Raw genomic sequence first — 22,873 nt, 5'->3', positions numbered from 1 at the left:
GGCACCGCCGCCGCCGCAGCGCCGGGGCACGGAGCGAGGGACAGAGCGGGACGGGCCGGGCCGGAGCCCGGAGAACCGAGGCCGCGGCGGGGGGCGCGCACGCTGCCGCCGTCTGACGGCTGGGGAGGGTCGGAGGGGTGGAATGGGCAGAGGGAGAGGTCGTGCGGCACGGCGAGGGTCCAGAGGGAGCCGCCGGCTTCCCGGGCAAAGCCCTTTCTTTGCGTGGGGTTTGGGTTTGCTCTTTCTTTGCATGGGTTTCTTTTGTTGGGGGTTTGTTTTAGTTTGGAGAGGGTGGGTTGGTTGGTTGGTGGGTTAGTCGGTTGGTTGGTCGTGTGGGTGTTTTGGTGGTACTAGTACTACTACTACTAATTATAATCATCGTCATCTTCATTATCATTATGTCATCCTTTTTTTTACGCCCCAGAACTGAGGTTTTCTGAATTCTGCGCAGCCTGTGGGAAAATGGAGGTATAATCTCATGAGCAGAGCACACCCGAGGACCAGGTCTACTGAAGCCACAGGAGAAGTGCTTGGGAAAACCATTTTCCAGTGTCAAACCTGCCTGACTGCATTGTCTCCAAATGGTGGGGAACTGTTAGAGAAATGCCAGGCTTCTCAAGACCATTTGGTTTAGCGCCTTGAAAAGCCTTTGGTTGTGCCAAACCTTGTCTCTATCAGTTGGCCTTCTAAGTTAGTACCTGTGGCCTATAGAAAGGTCTGAATTGATTGAATTGATTAATTTGATTGAATTGAAGGGATTTGCATGAAGCCTTAGCCGAGGTCCTGGCAACTTTTGAACGCACAGAGCGATGTTTGTCACACCAAGGGTCAGAAGAGCACTCCACTATAGGGCAATACACAATTTTTTGAGAATGGTCTGTGCAATTATATTTTTTCTTGTCTGGGGTGTGAAGGTAGCAACTTAGTTTTGAACTGGAACTTCAGAAATAAGTGTAAATAAAAAGTCTTTCCCCCATTTCAGTCCCGGAGGAGTTAGCTCTATGATTTATGTTTTTCTTAATGAAATGGATTTCCTCACAGATGATAAGTTTGATGAGGTAACCAAGCAACGTGTTAAGTAATGAGAAGAAAAGCTTCGTAGATATGCAATGTATCTTCAGTGCTTATAGCAAAATCAGACATCCCTTTTGTTCAGCCAACAGATATCCACATCTAGTTAATTTCAAACAGAGTGAGGGTTTCTCTCAATAATTCTAGTAACTTGACCCCTTCAAGCAGCACAAGGAGAAAATATCTCTTCTGCTATGAAAAGCAGATAAATTGTAGGCTGCAACATGATAAGTGATACACATTATTAAAGAAGCAAAGTTGTAGCTATAGTAGTACTTAGTGTATATACATGTATATATGTATAATATTTTTTTAACTGTAGCTTTATTTTTATTAGACTCACAGTGAGCACGAGGCAAAACTTCTTATGCTCTTAGATGAGGAATGTCAAAGCCCAAGGCCAATCCACTCTATGCTGGCACAGTGGAGGTCCTGGCACAGGTGGAGGATTCTTCCACCTTTCAAGTGAAGGACATCTCAGTTATTCCAGCAGTAGCCAGAGGATGCTCATGTTTCTCTAGAAAGAAGCCTGCCACAGTGAGAGGAGGGCCGGCAAGAGCCTACACAGAAATGAAACAATGAGATGCTAAGTGAACCAGGAAGATACAGGAAGATTTAAGGAAAATACAATTTCCTTAATTTAATGGTGCTTTTTTGTTGAGATTTAGAAAAATATATTACTTTTTTCATTCTCAGCAATTGTTGCAGCATATGGTGTCATAGTTGATTCATTTTGAAGCAGCACCAGGGGAAAAAAAAAAAAAAGTGATTTCCATATCATCTCTGTAGGTTTTTCAGCTTGACAAATATATGATATATCTTGTAAGAAGCACATGGCCTTACAGAAACCTGTCTTCTGCATAAATTAACGTTCTGTGTTGTACCAAAATATTTATAGATTTGGAAAAGTAAAGAGATAAAAGCAGCAACAACCTTCTTGGAAACAAACCGATCATATTTTCTGTCAGGGAGAATGCACTACATTGTCCAGCTTGCAAGTTCGAGACCTTTTGGAGGGATGTGTATTGTCAGAACAAAGTGCCTTTGAAGTACATATGTGAAATTGTCCAACAGTTGTAATTTTAAATAAGAGATCTTTTGGCAAGCTGCAGTGAGTGCTGGAGCTGTCTCTGAGGCATGCACATGCAATTGCCATGGCTGTCAGAGCTAATAAGAAAGGAAGGAACCAGTCAAGGCGCTGCAGAAGAAATGAAAATGATTCTGCTGAGAAATAAAATACAAAAAAAAAACAACAACACCCCACAAAACCAGCAAACCCCACAGTTAAAATCAAACTAAAGGTGCTCCCAGAGAACATGGGTTATCTGGGCAGGCATGAGAAGGATATGAAAATGGAGGAAGTTATTTCTGAGACCAAAGACAGCAGGAATTGTTTTAAATATTTGGGAGAGACAAAACCTGTGTCTTTGTTGAAGTGGTCCAGTGAAATGCTCAGGAATGGAGTGGTTGGATTTTGGGGGCACATCAAAGCTCTGGTTATAATCATGGAGCATATGCCTGACATATTTGCCTGCTTTGAAACCCTCATCAGTAGTCCTTCTATATCAAATCAAATCTTTGAGAAGAGCTTCAGACCCACTAGAAATTTGACCCTTTGCATATGTGAATAAAAGTGGTTTTTTTGGAGGAAAGTCAGTAACATTTTTTTGAACAATTTAGTAGCACCTTTTGAACCTGGTCCAGAATGAGGAACAAATGGGACGAGGTAGATGTCCAGCAGAGCTGAGGGAGCTGTTTGCAATTGTCTGTATTTGCATACAGGCAGTGAGATTTAAAGAGATGTGGAGAAAAAAACTATAATTTCTGCCTGTTAACTGCCATGTTACTCAGCTGTGGATGAATCAAGTATGGACAAATCTAAAATAAGAAGAAATTAGAAGATACCTACCTGCCTTGGAAAAAGTCAGTGTGTTACATAGGTCCTTGGTTGCTCAATTCAAACTAATTAAAGAAAATTTTAAAGCATTTTAAGAACTTGAAGTAAAAGAACAAAGTCTGTATAGTTCAACAAGATTAATTGCATCAAATAATTAAATACAGTACTGGAGGTGTTTGACTGAGACATGTTTGAAATCAAAAAATGGAACAGAGAGGCAACTCTCTGGATTTGATAGTTTCTCTAGATAATAAGTTTTTGGAGCTAGCTTATACCTAACTTTGGAGGATTAAGGTGTTAAAAACTTGCTTAATACCAATTCTGAATGGATAAATAATAAAGTACAGGAGCATACTTATGAGGATTTAAAATATTTATTGGCCATTTTATACTCAGTACTGGAAGTTAATCACATTTCCCAGTCTTCTGCTATTGCAGAAGGTATCAGCTGTATTTAGTGATGTAATGTTCTAGTCATGAAGAGAAGATTGGAAATGTATGCAGTTATGGGTGGCTACTTTTGGAAGTAGTCTTATCCAAGGAAAGCAAACTTGTTAAAAAAATGCATAAACATAACTGAAGATCAGAAGATATTTGTGGACTCTTGGTCAATAAAAGAAATCTCAGTTGACCACAAAGCATTTAAAGGCTTGCACATTTCTCCCTGGAAATAACTGCTTTCTTGTATTTACTGTAATAGTGACAACTTAACATGAAACATGTTCAAGAAAATTAGTAGTAATCTCAATTTGATCTCCGAGATGAAAGTCTTGGGATGATTCAGAGATTAATTTGGATGCCTTTTTTTTTTATTTTTCATTGGCTTTGGAGTTTCATTGCAGGAAGTTGCTTACAACACTAAGAAAAACAGACCAGTTTAATAGTTCAAAGCATAAAAATGGTATTTACACATATATGAAACATGTATTAGACTTCAGATTAAATTTCTCTTACTGATCTGGAACTGCATATCCTGTGGGTTGGGTTTGTTTTTTTTTTTTTCATTAAATGAGAAACTTGATGAGTGTGAAGATATATTCCTATAACATAATGATCATAAATTGTAGTGTGAAGAATGCAGGAGCTACCAAGATCTCAAGTATCCTTAGAGTGCATCTGAAAAGATATAATTAATGACAAAACCCTATAGTTTGCTGGCTCTAGCTCTCAGATCTGAAGGTGCAGTACACTTTCACACACTAGGCTTGACTGATGGGTGCAGCAGTACACATTTCCAGGAGAAATCTGTAATAAAATACCCCATGTTAGGTCTTCTGAGCTGTACAAAAACTCATTTATCACCTAGCCCTCTGGAGGAATCTTCAATAGCCTTCAGAGTGGATATGGTACAACACACATAGCAATGGTTTTCTCACTGAAGCTCCATGAAGAAAGTCAAAGTGATGCAAAATGTTCTTCTCAATACATATGTTTGGATTTGACAAATGGTATCAATTAGCTGGACAAGGCATGGCAAAACAGAGAATTGACAAATCAATTGGCTTCCAAAGCACATTTGGTTTGATATTAACACTCAACAAGAAGGTGATAGCAGAATTTTCTTTATAGGAGAGTTTGTAAGGATTGATATGGACATCACTACTGTGATTTAAAAAAAATATGTAAATTTCATATTAATAATCTTATTAATTTCAAAAGAAGCCCCTGTGTTCATATCTCAAAAAACTGGTAATTTTCTCTGAATCTCTATGCAATAATATAGCATAACATATATAAAATAATTATGGAAGCAGCAGATACATCTCAAAGCCATCCTTGTGGATCTGCATTTAAGAATAATACATGTAAACACTGCAAATAATGCCTTTGACTGCAAAAATATAAGAAAATAATGAATTTGGAATACATAGGTCCTCTTTAGTTCAAATGTTTGCTCTTTAATGTTCTACAGCAGTTTTTAAGCCAAAAAGTACAGGCAATCTTAGATAAGAAGAAGATTTGAACAACAAACTGTTGCATGTTGTCATTGAGTGAACAACAGTCACCAAAGGAACTTGGAAGCTCATTTCATCCCAGAACTGTCTGTGAAATCACTTCCTTGAAAGAAATGTGTAAGAAATCCCACCACAGGCAGACGTGGGATGAATATTTTGTAGCAGTCTTCAAGAGAGTTTATTTTAAACCCTAAAATATTTTGCTTCATATTTCTTTCAAAGTTCTTAGCATTTAACAGACTTTTATAAATGTTGCTCATAAAATTTCCCATAATTCCTTTTTAAAAATCCCACTAAACTCTTACTCCTAAGTTATTGGTGTAATTTATTTATGGAATTTATGTGAATGCCATTGGTGTGTAACTTGTGTAAATTTTGGTGAAACCGATTCATCATCATCAGTCACCACATTCCTCCTTCTCTTTGGTGGGGTCACAGAGATGCTTGGGTACATCAAAGTGTTCATGACCCTCCCAAGGGTTCAGAGAGTTTCTGGGTAATCTCTGTAGTGTGGGCTCTGAGTGAAAAACAAACTCCTTTCCAATGCCCCCAAAATTCGCAAAACAATGACTAGCAAGGCTGGCAGAACAGTGTGATGTTCTAGTGTCATTTATCAGCATGCCCAAATCATAGCTGTAGTATGCAAATGAGAAGCAATCAAAGAAATTTTCTTTTTCCACAGCTGCAGGGTTGGGTTTTAGCTGGGAACGTCCCTTGAAGGTGCTGAATCCCCTCAGCTCCCACTCTCTGCTAATGTGGGCGGAGGGTACTGCTAGAAACTTGTCCCAGTTTGAATCAAGCTCTTTGAGAACTTCCAGAAAATCTCTGATTATAATAATTTGTTTTATAATGTGTCACTCTACACTTATGAAGAACGAGTATACTTGCTGTAATTCAAGCATTCTACAAATACTTAGCTGTACTAAAAGTGTGCCAAGTATACTAAAAATATATTACTTTCCACAAGGATATAATTTCCTAGTAATCAGAAGATATACTCTGATTCAAAAATTGCTGTAATTGTTAATGGTGGTGAGAATTCCTAAGGCATCAAAGCAGAGGAATATTTGTGGTGTGAAGCTGCAGATAGGTAGTTGAGATCATCAGTGTTTAAACCATAAAGGATGCACCTGCTGGAGAGACTCACTGAAGGAATACTGCAGTGTGCCAGATTGATGGTATTTTTACACTTCAGGGCAGCTTTATTGTTGGGCTGCTGAATCAAAAAAAAACTTTCAGTAGGGGAAGTGAGAGTTGCCCTTTCCAGAAATTGTAGTATTAATTGCTATTAGCTTAAAAGCTTGATTCAGTTTGTTTTTATTTAGTCCCCACAATCTGTCTTGAGAGTCCTTAGGGTTGTCTTTTGTTCTTAATAGATCAGGAGTTTGTAACATGTTGCAGAATTGCTACAGGAGGCAAGTAGGAAAGGAAATTTATATGAAATTTAAAGATTTAAAGATCAGAAGGCAGTAAAGGAGACAGGTGGGAGATGAAGGATACTGTACATGAAGTACTAAAAAAAAAAAATAAAGCATCCAAAAATAAAAAAGCAGGAATTGTTGTGGTAAATAAAGAGAGGAATGAACAAAAATAAGAATCACCTAATGAAAAATACAAAAATTTGAGTACTCAAGGTGTGTGGTGGAGACAGAAGAAAAACCCTATCCAAAACCAGAACAAGTTGTGTTTAGTGGTGGTGAGAAATGCTGTGAGAGTAGAGCTGTTGGGATAACTCTCTGTGGCTCCTGTGCCTGCCTGACACACATGACCTGTGGCACAGCAGGATTTTCCAGGACTCATCCCATGGTGCTTACAATTTCAGCAAATTTGTCAAAGGGCAAATTTGACTTTCCCTTGCTATGAAGTAATGTAGTTCTTGTGGTTCTGTCAGAGGGGAAAAGTCACAAAAGATTTTTCTAATATAATTTCCCTCCTGTTCAGCATCAAACCCACTCACTTTAATATTCAAAGGAAAAAAACAAAGCCTTCAGAATCCAGGGCAGTCTATTCTTTCAACCCAGGAAACTACTTTTTCTACTCAAAATAAATTAATTTAAACTTTTTTTTCTTGTATCTGGGATGTTTGTGTCTCTTTCTAAGGAATACTTCTCTGATGTCAGAGAGTGTACTGGATTTGTGTTTTTAAAACTGGCAAATTACTGTTTGCTTCGTGCAGTCTTTCTGGTTTTCCTGTTGTTGTTTCAACTTTTTGCCTTCCTCTGACATGTTCAATATATAGTTACTTTTTTACTCTTGTTCTTTCTCATGATTCTCTCCAACCATTCTGCGACTCTGCTGACTACTGCTTTTGATTTAGCTGTTCGTTTGTGCAAAAAAATGCCATAGCTACCAAAGCAGTAGAAAAAACAGATTTCACAGAGACTTACATAGTGGCAGGAGAAAAGGTCAAGGTACTGCATATTTTTAACAACAAGCTCAAGTTCTCTCTCATGTATTAGATAAACTCTTGTTTTGCTGGATGCTTTGCAAGACAAGATTTTTTATTCTGTAGCCAGGTAACCCCATGCTGATCAACCCAAAATAATCTGAAGATGTTTTTAAAGATCCCAGTTGAGCTGTGAGTACTATTTAATAGTTTTTCTCTACTAGTAATCTTTCATTTTCATGGATTTAGCGTGCTGTTTCAATGATGTGCATTCATATTTTCTCCTAATTATTTAATATTTTATTCTTCATGCATCCTCTCACCAACAAACTTCTCTGACTGTAGTGATCACAGGAAAGGTGTCTTCATCTTCTACTGATTGTGTTTATCTCAAGTTATTTCAACATACATAGAAATAATTAATATGACAAATGATGAAAAGATGCAGTAATACAAATATTGCACCTTTTTTTTTGAAATGTAGGTACAGGTTGAATCATGTTCAATTATGTCTGAAGCAAATTGGAAGATACAAATTGCTCCCCAGCCATTGCACAAAAGATAACATCTAGCTTTAGTTCTTTATCTATCAGCTAAGCTTATAGCAGTGTCTTCAAGTGGATGGATATCAGTATGTGACAATTCCAAAGTATTGCTAAGTGAGAAAAAGTAGTTTTGGCCCTGCAGACGGTGATATTTCCATGGGTTTGTTGGTTATAGCCAAGGGACCTGGACTGGAGTACCTCAAAGCTTTGATCCTATAATTTAGCAAATGCAGGACTCCAACAGGGCTTCCTTCTGGTTCTGAGAGCTTATATTGATTCTTGGATATTCAATGACTTAATGCTACAGGCAGAGAAATACACAGATTTTCCTGATGTTTGCAGGTTTCAGGATGTTAAAATTATGCAAATTGAGCACAGTTTGCCCAAAAAGCAAATTAGCATTGTGCACCTGTAGCAAGCATAATATGTGTATCCCCATGAAAGTATGAACATTCAGCACATTTTTACCTCATTAGCACTCCAGGGATAGCAGTGACTTAATTCTTTGCTGTTGCAAGCTCTGTAGCTGTTACCCACAGACATTTTACAGTTGTCCATAAAACACGTTCTGCAAAAACAAACATAAATTTTATGAAAAGTATTGAGAAGCCAGGGTAATTATTTTTTTTTACAGAGTGAATGACTCTGCTCAGGTATAAAACTTTTGGCATCCTAATTCTGGGAGGCATAAAAAGAAATGCCACTCCCAGAATTGGGCTGCCTGACACTTCAACACTGCAGACTTGGAAGCAGATCTCTCCTATCTGAGATGCAGAATCATTGAGCACCTGTTCGGATCACATGAGGCTGCCTTTTGGAAAGGAAGACTGGGATGAAAAAGGCCTGGGAAGAACATGATCCAAACCCCTCAGAAATGGACTTCACTATGACATGGTGCAGAATGTTGGAAGGGAATGTAAAATCCCACCTGTTTATGGGATTCTCTTGGTTTATGACTGATTTGTTGTTGGACAAATTGTTGGACAAGTGTCCATAAAAAGTTAATCACTGATATGAGAAATAAAAACCATGGGGTTATCCAAATTTTTCTCATATGGTTGAATCAAACAAGACTGAAAATTTTGCAGTTCCCTGTTTGAAGTCTGTTTTTTAATTGCCCTTTAAGTGTCTTATTATACAAATAATAATCCTTCAAGACAGCTTAGTTTTTTTTTCCTGTTGATCACTAAAAATATTCACCTTTTATTGAGAATACCTTTTTTGTTCCCTGAGTTGTCCTCATCCTGTTCTTGTCTAGCTTTATTTTTGTTACTTTCATGTTTATTTGAAGCATTTTACACCTTAAATGAGTTATTTTATATGATAAATGGTATACAATATGCTGTGCTGAACATTTCTCTCAGTCCAAAAATGTCCATGGAGATTGGATAGGTACTTCCGAGTAACATCAGAACTTTTCATTCCTTTGAATATACACAAATATATTGTTAAAACATTTCAAAATTCAGATATAAACACAAGATATAACCACATTTAAACACATCAACTGAGTGTGGCATGAAGCTGCATCACATTTTCCTCCTTGATTGTTGAAAGGTTAATTAGGTGACAAACCTCAGAACAGTTATCGACACAAACCTCAAGGTACCTTCTCAACCCACTATTCAGAAAAGCCATCAGTTTTTGAGGGGCTGGACAGAGGATTTAATGGTTTGCAATACTGGGAAATAACATAATAACATTATTATAATGCTCTATGACCTCATCTGTTTGCTGAAGTATTTGTCTCAAAGAATGTTGTCCCATTTCAGGACAGCTTCAGGACCAGGAGAGGAGAATCAATGACAGTGCTGGGACGCCACAAGATTTCTTACTAAAAACTGAGAAGACCAAGGCTTCCTTTATGAAGAAGGGTCATATAAACCCTTCTTCAACACACGAGCAATAAACCACCTCTGCCAATGAACCTCAAACCTGCAGAATAGTCAAAAAGGTAATAGATCAGAAGTTAGTGTTTCTTCTCATGTCTAATGAGAAACTGGAAAGAAGCTGATTCAAACTGGAAAACTCTCTTTCACAGAATATTACTGAACTATGAAAGACATTTGTATAGGTTGCTACTGAGGTCAAAGACTGAGCAAAATCCCACAAAGATTTGTCTTTTTGAAATGTTTGTGATTATCATTGCCTACACATTTTTTAGGGTTGGTAATTTCAAGATCCAACATTATATTCTTAGGAATTGGGATGCCTTCATCTTATTGGGATGCCATAGTTGTAGTACACAGTCCTTCTGTCTTCCTTTGATGTACTTCAACCTGACCATTGTGAAAGGCAGCCTGTCAAATTCAAAGAACCTTAATTCTCTTCCAGTAGGGAGCTCAGAAGGACCTTTTCCACACAAAACTAGATGGGAGAGTGTGTCTTCTCCTTTCTTCCAAGGGTTTCCTTCCATTCCAGTGCAGTTATGTTGCTGCACTGTTTTCTAGCTAGAGTTATGTTTCTTCTGCCCATGCCAAAGTTAGCCAGCTGTGTGCCAGCTGTTAGCATAGCACTATGTGTGAGTTAATGAGACTTGATGGGGATCTTTTTTTTCCTTGATAAGTGTTGCAATGGCTCTTAATCAGCAGCAGATTGTCCACTGAGTGATGTATGACATCGTTTTCTGTGCTTCCTCCTCCTTGCATGGCTGCAGTGCAGCCCATATGCAGACCTTTAGTGACCTGCTCAGTAAACAAGTGTAACCTATATTTAAAAGATTATATATTTATAAGGTTATATATATATATATATATTTATAAGGTTAATTATAATTTATAAAGTGTCCAGAAGCAGATGTGGATTTGAACATCTTATATTTGTTATTTTACTTGTCCAATTAAGTGTCTGCAAAGAGTATAGCATCTTCATTACTTGCCATTTTTTTCAAGCCTATGGGAATTTTATCTCTCAATCTTATCACATTAATATTTTCACAAAAAATATTTGGTGTTACTGTCCAACAGGTGAAAGGTGTGATCATCAGTAAGACTTATTCAGGAATGATTTTTTTTGAAAGCATACAGTCATAGTTCCAAATATTGCCAGTAGTATTCATCCTGCCCAGCTCATAGCAGACAACTGATTTAGGGATTTGGGGAAGACTTCTGATGTGGCGTGTTTTTCACTTACATAATTAGGAACAGGCAGCTACTGTTTGCAGTAACAGAGCTTAAAGATTATTAATACATCCATTCTCCCTTCTTTGCATTTGAAAGAATTTATCACTCATTAGTACATTGTCAAAGACAGGATTATGTCTTAGTCCTATGTGCACTCACAGGGAAACCCCTGCCAACTCTCTTAGTTGCTGCCAGGAAGCCAGTGAATAGAAAATAATTTGGGTTTTTTAGGAGCACAGAAAAATAACAAGGGTTTTCTTTAAGAGCAGAGTGCTTAAGCTTAGGAGCTGAAGTTATGATCCTGGGCAGTACAAGGGCTGTGCACACCTGCCAAGGCTGTGCTTGGGGAGTCTCATTGTCCCTCCCAAAAAAGTCATGATTTTTTTCCATGGTCTCTTTACCATGAAGTTCATGGTAAAGTTCTTACTCATATAGTTCATGCTGAGAGTTGAGTAGTTAACATAAATAACTTTTCCTGGAGTTTAGATATTGAACCTCTTTTAGCACAGGATGTACTGACAGCATCCTCAAGAGTGTGAACCAAAGGTCCCGAAGCTGTTTCAGGGGCATTTCCATTGCTTTACAGTAGTCAGTGAACACATGACAGCTTCCCTTGAACAATTTTTCAGCATTGGGTTTATTATGCACCCTTTCATTTTCCTCACAAAATTATCCTCAATACCTTGCCATCACTAAGGCATATAACAATTTAATAGCATAGCACCAGTAACAAGGTAAATCAGTCTAACAAATATTCCTTATGGCTTAAAATATACAACACAGTGTCCCTGTGGAATGTAAGTGAATCTGTGTCAAGGAATTTCTCTTGCATAAATACTGACATTTTTTCACATTTACCTGATTTGCTCAAAGGCTGCATTACATAGTAAACTTCACATTATGTGATGGTTTTGGAGTGAGTACAAATGCCCGTTTTTAGGAAAGGAAAATAGTCTCTATTGGCATGCTTTGTTGAAATAGGTGAGAAAAACTGTAGCAGGACTTTAGGACATGATGCATAGGTTAATGGCAGTTACATGGTCACTTCCTTGTACATCACATTGAATTATTGACAGTTTTTTTTGGTCTGGAAACATATTTAGTCTGTGATGGACGGGAGGCTAAATTCAGCACTTGGGGTCAAGCCACACCTTATAATGGAATAGCTGCTAAGACTCTGTATTTTGAAGCATTAATTTGCATCCAGTCTATATCATAACTTTCTAGCTTTCCAGGCCATGTAAACTTAGAAAGCCATAGACTATGCTCATGAGAATTGATACTACTCCTCAATCCTTCTGCCCCCTTCACCCACTTGTTTTGCTACTGAGTGTTGTGAGGTTAATCTAGAATAGAAACAATGTCCCTTCTACTTTTTTATTAAATAACGCTTTCTATTTTTAGGACCTTGACATTGAGCTAGTAGTAATCAATATATCTCTCTAACAGAGATAAGAGAATAATGAAAATAAATGTTCTCCAATATTTGTTTGAATGTGATTTGATGACGTACTTCACTAATATTTCTATGCGAAGTAGACTGAAAATTTTCAAATAAAATACACTGGAAATATGCTATTTTTTTTTAATATAAAGTAATGTGGAAATCTATTCATTCTAGAAGGTTTTTCAATGATAATGGCTTGTTTGATGGTAAAGTCTCTGATTATCTGTGACCCAACAGAGAGGGAACTTTAAAACCTGATATTTTCATTGTGGCTATGACATTTTAACACAGACATGCTTTATGAAAGTATTAAAAGCATTCCATTTCGTTTCAATGCAAAATGAAAACAAATACTGAACACTTGGGAGTTTCTGTGAAATATGAAATGCCAGATTTCTTTTTATATTCTTTCATACTTTGGATATTTTTCAGGGCATGTGTTTATCAGGATTTTCATGTAACATGAAATTTTTCATCATTCAGAGAGTTAAACAGAAGAGTTATGCAATATTTAAACCTTATTTAAGACTGTGAAATAGGGAGGAGGTGAAAGATACACATTGTAAAGGCAAAGTGTTATGCCTAGGCATAAAGATTAATTTTACCTAAGAAAAGTGCTGGGTATTTATTTTCAGACAAAAAATGCAGCCGGGAATTTTAGCACTGATTTATTTTAAACACAGAATTTTCTGCTTAAATGGAGAGCCTGGGCTCAGTGTCCAGATAATGAAGAAAGATAAGCTTATTCAGGAGAGGCTGAGAGCAGCCCTTGTGTGCCTTTGCTGCGTTGGTAGCTTGGCCAAGCTGTCTCCCGAGCCAGCCTGTCACACACTGTGGACAGTGTGAGCTGCAAACACAGAGCACTTGACACAAAAGCATTCAGGAAGGCTTCTGTGTATCAGTATATTTCCATCCTGATCATTCCTAACAAAGAATATGAGCTGCAATTGAATTCTTCTTGCCAAATAGACCGATCAAGATGAATGTTTTTATTCATCGCTACACAGAAATTAAAAATAATTAGAGAAGGAGTGTAAAAGTATTTTTGGCAAAAAAATATAGTTATTTTTAATATCAGAAGATTTTTCCACTTTACCCTACAGAGCATGTGAATGAACCCTATAGGCTTTTATGGTTTTTTGGTTGTTTTTGCTATAATTTTAACTGTGGACTCTTAACTTGCTGCAGTATCTACATTAAGAGATAACACTTCCAGTACATTATCATTTTTAGAGACTTTACATATGAACACTGCAGACCAGAAAGCAATCAACTGACAAGAAAAAAAAAATCCTTTATTTAATCTTTTTAGCCAAAGTTATTTCTTTGTAGAATAAGACCTTTTTTTTTTTTTCCCCTTAAATTCCTGGAGTGCAACAGAGAAGCTCACAGCTACTTCAAAGACAAAATTGAAGAACATGAAAATCTTATTTTATTAGTAAAATCTAACAGCACATCTAAATGTATGGCTCTATTAAAGAGATAATACTTTTTATTAGTGTTAAGGAACCCTGGGAGCTGTAAGGGTTGGCAGTGTCCTCAGGGCCTTGGCAATTTGCGTACATTATTTGTATTTTAAAAACCATCATTGCTCAGTTTCCCAAAGAATTCTGAAGAATTCACATGTTGGCTTCTATTCTTAGGTGCCTTCTTTCCCTCAACAAACCAAAAAGCCACCTAACAACAGTGAGAGGAGCATCTGGGAAATAAAGCAGAACGACTCTATAGGTAAGTATATGTTCTGCTCAAATGAACACTCAAATGAGCATGCATATTTAAAGAAAACCCTTGCCATGAAGACAGAAATGACATTTGCATAATGATTTTACTACTGCTGCATGATTTACTGTATAAATTTTTAATTTGATGTGAAATTCAGTGTACCACAAATAAGCAAAAAACCCTTTCACGTTTATTTAAATAATTACATTTTACCCTCATAGATGAATTTTTACCACCTCCAGCTCCCTGGACACTAATGGATACTTTTGAAATATGAGGTAGCTTTGTTTCCTAGTTTTTGTTTCCCTTCAAACTATCTGTAGTCTAGGTTAATCCATATTAAACTCCCTTGAACCATACACAATTTTTTCTCACTTCATATTTGTTCTTGTGTTCTTCTGTTTGTTTTTTTTAATTCTTATTTTGCATATTGCCTAAGTACTTCTAATACATGAAAACAGATAAATAGATAAGATAGATAAACAGATAAATAAACTGTGTTTAGGAAAGACGAAATTTCTGCACACTCACCACAGAATTTGCAAGGCAGCACCACCAGTCCCAGGGCAGGCAGGCCATGGCTGCTCTCCAACACTGGATTTATTCAGGTGTCATCTGCCTTCTCACCTTTGCTTTTTACATCATATCAGCACACCTCCAGGGACAAAATATTAAGATAAATCTGAATTCCTTTGGAGAGAAATGGCCATAAAACTTTTAGGGACGTGCACAAAATTTATTAAAGGTTAAAAAAAAAAAGAAAAAGGTACAATCTACTAAGTTTCTTCTGAGGAAGTTTAAGGAGCATTGTAAGCCTTTAGTCAGCCTCAGTCTAATGAAGACACTGGCCTGGCTCTCATGGCACTGGGGATAAATTTGCTCTTTACAGAGTCAGCCTTTTGCAGAAGCTCACAAACAGATGGTTGGATAACAAGCTCCCTGGTCTTGATGCAGAACTTTTCCAGACAATTTTTAGATACTTGGGTTTCTTGTTGCTATTGTTCCATTCATGGAAATGAGAATGAGAGCACAAATTGTTTATGTGGGGGGGAAAAAAAAAATCTGTTTACTGCAATTACTGGAGACAATGAGAAATGAGTTTCCCAAGGGAGATCAATGGTAACAACTGCATTTTTGATATTCATAATTCATTTCCTGCATCTTCTTTTACATGTAGGATAAATCAACCTTGGGAGCTGGTAGCAGCAGGACACCCTTTTCCTGCATATTCATGCATGCATTCATCAGAAGCAGAATGGTTAGGGGTGGGAAGGAATCAGTTTGTGTTTATTCCTGATCCCTTTATGTTGCCAACAGCAGTTTTGACTCACTTCCTAGTCCAATCCTAATATTGTTTACTTGGGGAATGGAGTTGAGGCTCACAGAAGAAAAAGAAATGTGTTGTTATATGTTTGACATCCAGAAAGTTTGATATTTCTGAGTAAAAGCACTTGGTATCAGAAACATCCATTGTCTTCATTCATTTCTAAAAATATGAATTTTGCCTGGAATTACAGTTAGAGTTTTTGAAAAGGGCTGGGAAAAAAGTGAAAACCACCAACTGATTGCAAAAAAACTCCATGTTTCTATCTTTTGCTTCTCTTGACTTATTTTAAAGGCAGGCACTTGAATAATTCAAACAAGTGACTTTCTGTAAGATGAATTCATGAGGAGCAGGAAGGAAACCAAGAACCTGTCCAGTTTTCTTCAGCAACTCATTTGAAAACCATGTTGATATTTCTGAGCAAATTCCTAATTATTCTCACTCAGTAAACCATGTTATTAATGCTTTCACCAGCAGCTGTTTCCGAGTTTCACTACCAGAGTGTTTCTGTATTTCTGAACAGCTTGATGTTGCTTTCTGCAAGTAAAGTTTTCAGTTTCAAGATGCTCAGAGTTTCTGTGAGCATGTTCTGTCAGGAAAAACATAATAATAAAAGGAATATATGCCTACAGTGTACCAGAACTTTTGTTACTGTTCTGTGATTACAGATAGTTTCTTAGTACTTACAAAGCCAGGTCTCCTCAGAGTTATGAGAAGTGCTGGCTCCAGTCTTGCTTACTGAGTTTTCAGAGCACACTTTGGCGAGAGAAGGATGCTGTTCCAATTTAAATGCACAGCTTGATGTCAAGCCAAGCATTGGCATTGCCTGGCAGAAAGCATTCATCCCTAAATAAGTATCATATCCATTCTTTTGTAAGTTTATTAATCATTTCAATAACAACTTTATCATTAAAAATGGAGCTGTTTGCATATTTTCCATATTCTCCTCTTTCTTGTCATTGTTTGATTGTTTGGTTATTTTTTTAAATATAAATACTTTTTGGTTTGGTTTGGTTTTGGTTTCGTTTTTTTTGGGTTTTTTTGTAACGAAGAGCATGCTTGGTCTGTTTGCACTGTTCCCTGTAAATTTACATTGCTAAATAAATATATATGAGAAATAGCAAGAGCAGGCTTGGTTTAGGCCCACACAAGTGCAGAAAGACCAGCTGCACTCTTCAGGAAGCGCTGGTAGCACATGAATTCTCCTTCAATCAAGACTGATGAATTTATTAGCATATGTGAGGTGGTGTGGGAGCTTCACTGGTGGAAAATAACATAGCAGGGGAAAGGGAGCTGATTAGCAGGGTGCCTTGGTTCAGGAGCTGATTACTCAAGGTGTTGCATTAGTTAAATCTTCATCCAGGGAGATGACCATCTGAGGTCCTGTCCCTCATATTGCTCTTGAAATAGTGAATTCAAAACTGAAATACTTATCTCCTGTGATGGTTTAAAGAAAATTGACTATACACTAGGAAATAAGGTGTGTGTTAAGAGTGTAGTAGTCTCAAGGAAATCCTCCATTTTCTTCAGGATGAGAGAATAAATGTTTTGGAAAGTCACAAAGGGTTCTATATTACTATTTTTCTGTTAAATAAATGTATTTTTGCATGTTCATGTAAAATGTGTTTCCTATTTTTACACAGTGCTGATGATGTGGGAAAAGGAAAGAAAACAAACTTATGTTTTCCTGAAAATTCTGTGTTGAACTGTTTCAATCTCCCAGTGCACAGCTGAGAATCAAACACAGAATTCTCTGACTGTGAAAGTGGAAAAGGGAGAAGTTACTTTGCAGCCTTGTTTAAGTGTCTTTTGAGAAAGTGACACAACTGTGCACTGGGGGAGAGCGTGGAGTCACAGAGGGTCCCTGTGAAGGAGCAGGATCATGGCACCTGTACACAGAAATGTATTTTATATCATAATTTCTGCTGTAGTTTCAGGGTATTTGGTAGAGATGAGCTTCAATCTCATTTTATCTTTAAACATCCGCAATCACCATCAATGAATCACCTTAAATTCCCTTTACAATAAATTGAGAGCGAAACATTGGTAACATTGCTCCAGGCATGGCAGTCAAAGAACATGTGCAAAGCAAGGTTTGTAGGCTTAGGCAATAAATTTTATTAAGGAAACTAAAAGACTTACAAGTACACCTAACTTCCAGAAGAAAACATGTATCCTCAAGTCTAATATAGAAGCAGGAGCTTTGAGAAGTTAAAGAAAATTTGGCCCTGCTAGTCCTTCTGTAGTAAAATGCACATGTTTGAACCAAATATTCATGGGCAATGTGGTGTTGAAGTTGATTTACCCTTTTTTAGATGTGTTTCAGGGTGAGATGCATTAAACCCAGGACATCAGTAATTGCAATGACTGGATCAACAATTAGGGAAGATATTATTGGAGCATTCAGAGAAAAAAGATGAATCCCATCCTAAAATGAAATTAATTTCTGGTATTTTTTGAACGTGGCTGTTTTCATCCAACTGGAGCTTTCCAACCCTGCTATGAAAATTAATATGGAGATAAATCCTGCTCCAAACATACTCAGGAAAGTATTTACTGGGAATTTTAACAAAACAAATTTTAACTGATTTCTATAAAAAAATCTCTGCAGTACTTCTCTCTGATAGATGATGTTAGCATTATGGGAATCATAGAATCTGTCATAGGGTCAAGAAATAATACAATAAGAAAAAGACTTGTCTAGGATCTAGTATGGACAGTGTCTGCAAAACTGCCTTGAGAGCTTGGAGGAGAAACAACAGAGAAAGTTCCCCCCCAAAAAAGCAAAGACTCTTGTGCAGTTTTGGTGCCTGCAACCTTCCTTCACTGTTCTTTTTGATTATACTGTAATTTAAAGGTTTTGTCCTAAATCCTCTGGGTAGATTTTCAGTATTCAGGGACTTCCAGATGCAGTTCTTGTTTCATTGTGGGTAGAAATACCACTGGCTGCTGGTTTTTTGTTTTTAAGTGTCTAAAATTCTTTAAAAACTTCTTGGACATTCTGCTCATCCAGATACTCAGTCTGCAGAGCAGTATTGAAATTCAGCTTTCCTCAGGAAATTAAGATAATGTGACTGTGAAACTGAGGCCTGAACACATACAGCTGCTGGAAAACAGGTACTTCACACCTCACTTTCAAACTTTGGCTGTAGCTCAGAAAAGCACTTTAATACATGCTTGAATCCCATTAAGACTTGAATGAAAGTTAAATGTGTTCTTAAGTGTGATCCTTAATAGGAGCTGTCCTTTCCTGGAGCCTTTCAGTAGGAAAAGGAACCTGGACAACAGGAGAAGGAAAACACCAACAAAAGCTTTTAAAACAAAACAGTCAAGTCTTTCTAATGGAACAGTTTTCAATTAGTCACTATAAATGCATCTAAAAATGGCAACAAGATGTGTTTTCTGTGAGTTTTCAAAAATCTCAGTTGACATAAGTAATTTCTATACAGGAAAGCTGAATTTCTGAGGGAAAGATAATTTCTGTGTACCCTAACAAATATGTAATTTAGTTTTGTCATGGAGATATATATATATAAGATATATATTTTTTTGTCCTGTGTGCTTCTCTCTTTAGGGCATCTATAGCTACATTTTTACTTAATTGATAGTGTATTCAAGTCACAAATTTTATTCATTCAAGTATTTGAATAGTGCAAACCACAGACTGATTAAAGCTAACTAGGACCCACATGAATCAAACTCTTGGTTCCCATACAAATTTCAGACATTTGAAAATGGAAGAATGTTGTCCCCCCCCAGCTGAAAGGGTTGCCCATTTGCATATTTGGACAGGTTGTGGTGGCCTAGACAAAAATTAATAGCTTTCTGATGCTGAGTGAGGATGTTCACTTGCTTGAAATTTGCTGTTTCCCTTAGAAATTACATTCTTTTACTGTTAATTGCTTTTTGTTGCTGTGAGCTCCGTCTCTGTTCTTATAGAACTGAAGCAGTAACTTCTGCTTTCACTGAGGTCTTGAATTGACGTTTAATTTTATATATTAGACAGTGGACACTTCAAGAGGGGACCCTGGATTTACAGCTTTCCAATGGCACAAATTGCAGTCTAATATCCTTTAATATGTTTGCTTTCCTACAGGAGAAAAAAAAACAAAACAAAAAAAGTACAAAATATGTTAAAGCCAACAAAGTCTTGGGAAAAAACTCCTCCACAGCTTCTGCAATCCTGATAGAAGGAATTGATTCAGCTGGTGTAAATCCGTGACCCCTGCGAGGGCTCCGACTCACTGCCTGTGTCATTACTCGATTTCCAATGGAAAGAGAGGGCATGACAAGAACTATTTGCAGCCATTTCCAGTCAGTGCTTATGATAGCTCTAACCTCAGGGTCAGGGATTAGTGTGCTTTGCAGTTTAATTCATTGACTATCTGGCCCCAACTCTAGAAAGAAGGGAAGCACAGGAAAGGCAGAGAGGCAGCACAATTCTGAGCAGCATAATTCAGTACTTGTGACACAGTTGGCTATTTACCTTTCTGATGGACAAAGTGCAGTCAGGAGACACTTTCTGTGTTGTAGACTGATGAGTTCTGAACCTTGTCACAAAGGGCAGGTGGCCTAATGGTTACTTGATGTCTTTGTTAAATTTTCCTTGCAGCCTTGGTGTGTTTAGACATCAGTTGTGGGTGTATGTTTGAGGCTTTGTACTAATTCTTCACACTATTTTTGTGTTTTAATAGAAGCTGTAATCCAGTGTTCTAACCAAATATTTCAGCATCCAAATTATCCTTTGGTCTGGTGACATCATTAAAAAAACCAACTTAATGATAAAATATTTATCATTAAACTTTTTTCTCCCCAAAGATTTATGCCATATCTTGGTTAAAGAGCACCAACCCATCCAGAATAGTTATGTATTCCCCAAACACTGCATATGGGGCTTCAGAAATTTACTGTCTTTGCTTTCCACAAGTAAAATACATCATCCAAGTAGTTTATGTCCTATACTGTGATCGCCTTGAATGTAAAAGAAATCTTGATTTTGATTTGTATTTGCTTCATGGTTCATTCACTCAGCCATCCAGATCTGTCATATATTGTAATCTATATTCGTTGTTGGAATCATTAACTTGCATGAGATAGAGAATTTCCCACAGATATGCAACACTCACACAACCAATAAATCTAATACGGGAAAAAACCAAAAGTCTGAGAAATAAAATTCCACTACAGACAATTCTGATAATATACATTCCTAACAGGTGCTATGGGGTAAATACAAGCCTTGCTAGCTTTGTTGTAGTCATTTTTTGAAGGATCCTCCTCTGATTTATGTGTATAAATAAAATAACTATAAAATATAATAACTATGAAATGATGCCTTGTGTATACTGCACACAATTTATCATCACACATCTGCATTCCAAACCATGGGCTACAAAATTGATCAGTTTAAGGTACACTTTGAAAAAATTAAAAATACACTATCAAACAATGTCTTTTTTGGGTTAGGATGATAAGATATTGCAGTGTAATGTTACAGTCATACTTTTAATCATCTTTGTATAATTATGTGTTAATGAGTTTAGCCAGCACAGCTGAAAAGCAACACTCGTTATAAGCATAAAATAGAATTCCAAAGAGAGGTTTTCTTCTGCAAGAAAATCAGCATGTGATCATAGATCTAACTATAAAGTACATAATGCTCCAAAATTTTGCCACTGAAAGCTGTGAGTATGCAAACTGCCTCACTTTATTATACACTTGGGTTTAAAATACAGAATTTATATCTTAAAAAATTTAAGAACTTTTATCTTAAAATGAATTAGTAGTTTTCAGTTCTTCTACTGAGGTCAGATTTTTAGAGTCTCATCTGGACACATTCCTTTATGGTTTATTTTTTTTTTCCTAAATTACAGTATGTCATTTTGCTCCTTTCATTATGTTTTTCCTCCTATATTCTTTATATGTTTCTGTCCTCTTTGCTGATAGCTATCTCCTGGCTGGCCATAGGAATTTCCTTGATTTCTGAGGAATTTCTTTTCACTGGAAGCAAACCTTGTTCAAATACATTTCTTATGCCCATGCTACTGAGAGATTAATAGCAAGATCAATAATAGCAGCATCCTGCTGCTTCTTCTTCACCCTGGCCTGTGGAGTTGGGGGTCCCACAGTTATTCCTTTGGAGGTACCATTTTTAGATAGTCCAAGGCCTGGGTACCCATGAGGTGCAGATGCCACTCCCATAACTTGAAATAAGGCAGAGAGATTGTGCTGGGTCTTCTTTTGCAGAAATTGCTTTTTAAAATTTCTCCATTCTCTACAGAATTTGAAATTTAAGATACACTAAGAACAGACATCTAAGGAAGGCAGTTGCCTTTTTTTGAATAGAGCATTTAGAATAACCATGAAAAATTAAAGAGCAATTTTAATAAAAAATGCAAAAATAAAAATGTTTATATTCAGAGAGAAAGCATCTTAGTATTGCAGAGTATTTGTTAGATAAGTTTAGAGGTTTTCTTTCCAGTTAGAGAAATTTTAACTGCATAAAAAGATATATGGTGTCATTTATTTCAGAGCAAAGCTCAGAGTGTAATAACATTAACAATTTGCTCACTTTTTAACTGCATGTTAATTAGTGGGAATTTAGTGAGCTGCACAGAAATTAAATTCTCAGAAAATATTTTAAGAGCCAGCCAGTAATCTTTACAGCTGTGGATTACACCACCATGTTTTAGAGGTATACTTAAAGCCATTTTCTCTATTTTTCTACATTTTTTTTGTTTGCAAAAAGGTATAGCAATGTTATAGAAACGTATAGAAATGTATAGAAAAGTTTCAGTGTGATCTGAAAAAGCCTTAAAATACTTCAATTTTACAACAGATCTGTGAGTTATGGCCTTATAATGGTACATTGGAGAAAAAAAAACTGTTCTCAAGTGCACAAAAAAAAAAAAAAAAGTAGGGTTTGCATGTCTTTCTCTGAGGAATTTACTCCATACCCTGAGACCAGGTTAAGTCATTTATTACTGTACAGTTGCACACAACCTTTTAGCCCACAGTCAGTCAAGATATCGACACGCTTTGTACATTCTGTGTCCGCTGGGATCAAAAAAAGCTGTGGCATCCCATTGCTGCCATGGCTTGTCTCCATGGAATGGGAGTTTCCAGTGGCTCAGCTCATTTATAGACCTAAGAGCTGTTTTGCTCTTAAAACTCAGAAATGTCAACAATGGGTAAATCTAACATCTGGGACCTCTTTGGTTCCACTGTGAGAGTCACTGTAGTGCTCAGAAATGAGCATTCAGCAAAGCATACACGCTCTCTGGAAATTAATATCATAAATACTAAATTCGGCAAAAAAAGTGTAATTTTACTTAAAGATACTTGTACAAAGGTTTAAATTATACAGAAAAGTGCTTGGTGAAGTACAGTGCACTTGACAGGTTT

General features: G+C 36.9%; 1 long non-coding RNA gene across 1 annotated transcript; it reads left to right on the top strand.

The window, feature by feature from the left end:
• Positions 1-9,445: 9,445 nt before the first annotated feature.
• Positions 9,446-14,152, top strand: LOC107201213. The gene is made up of 2 exons (XR_004496367.1): positions 9,446-9,808; positions 14,067-14,152. It is a non-coding gene; the product is annotated as an uncharacterized LOC107201213 (long non-coding RNA).
• The last annotated feature ends 8,721 nt before the right edge of the window (positions 14,153-22,873 follow it).

This window comes from Parus major, chromosome 3 (genome assembly GCF_001522545.3).
Source record: "Parus major isolate Abel chromosome 3, Parus_major1.1, whole genome shotgun sequence".
NCBI classification, from domain to species: Eukaryota; Metazoa; Chordata; class Aves; order Passeriformes; family Paridae; genus Parus; species Parus major.
The sequence above is the reverse complement of the archived record's forward strand: the minus strand, read 5'-3'. Positions and strand labels throughout refer to the sequence as shown.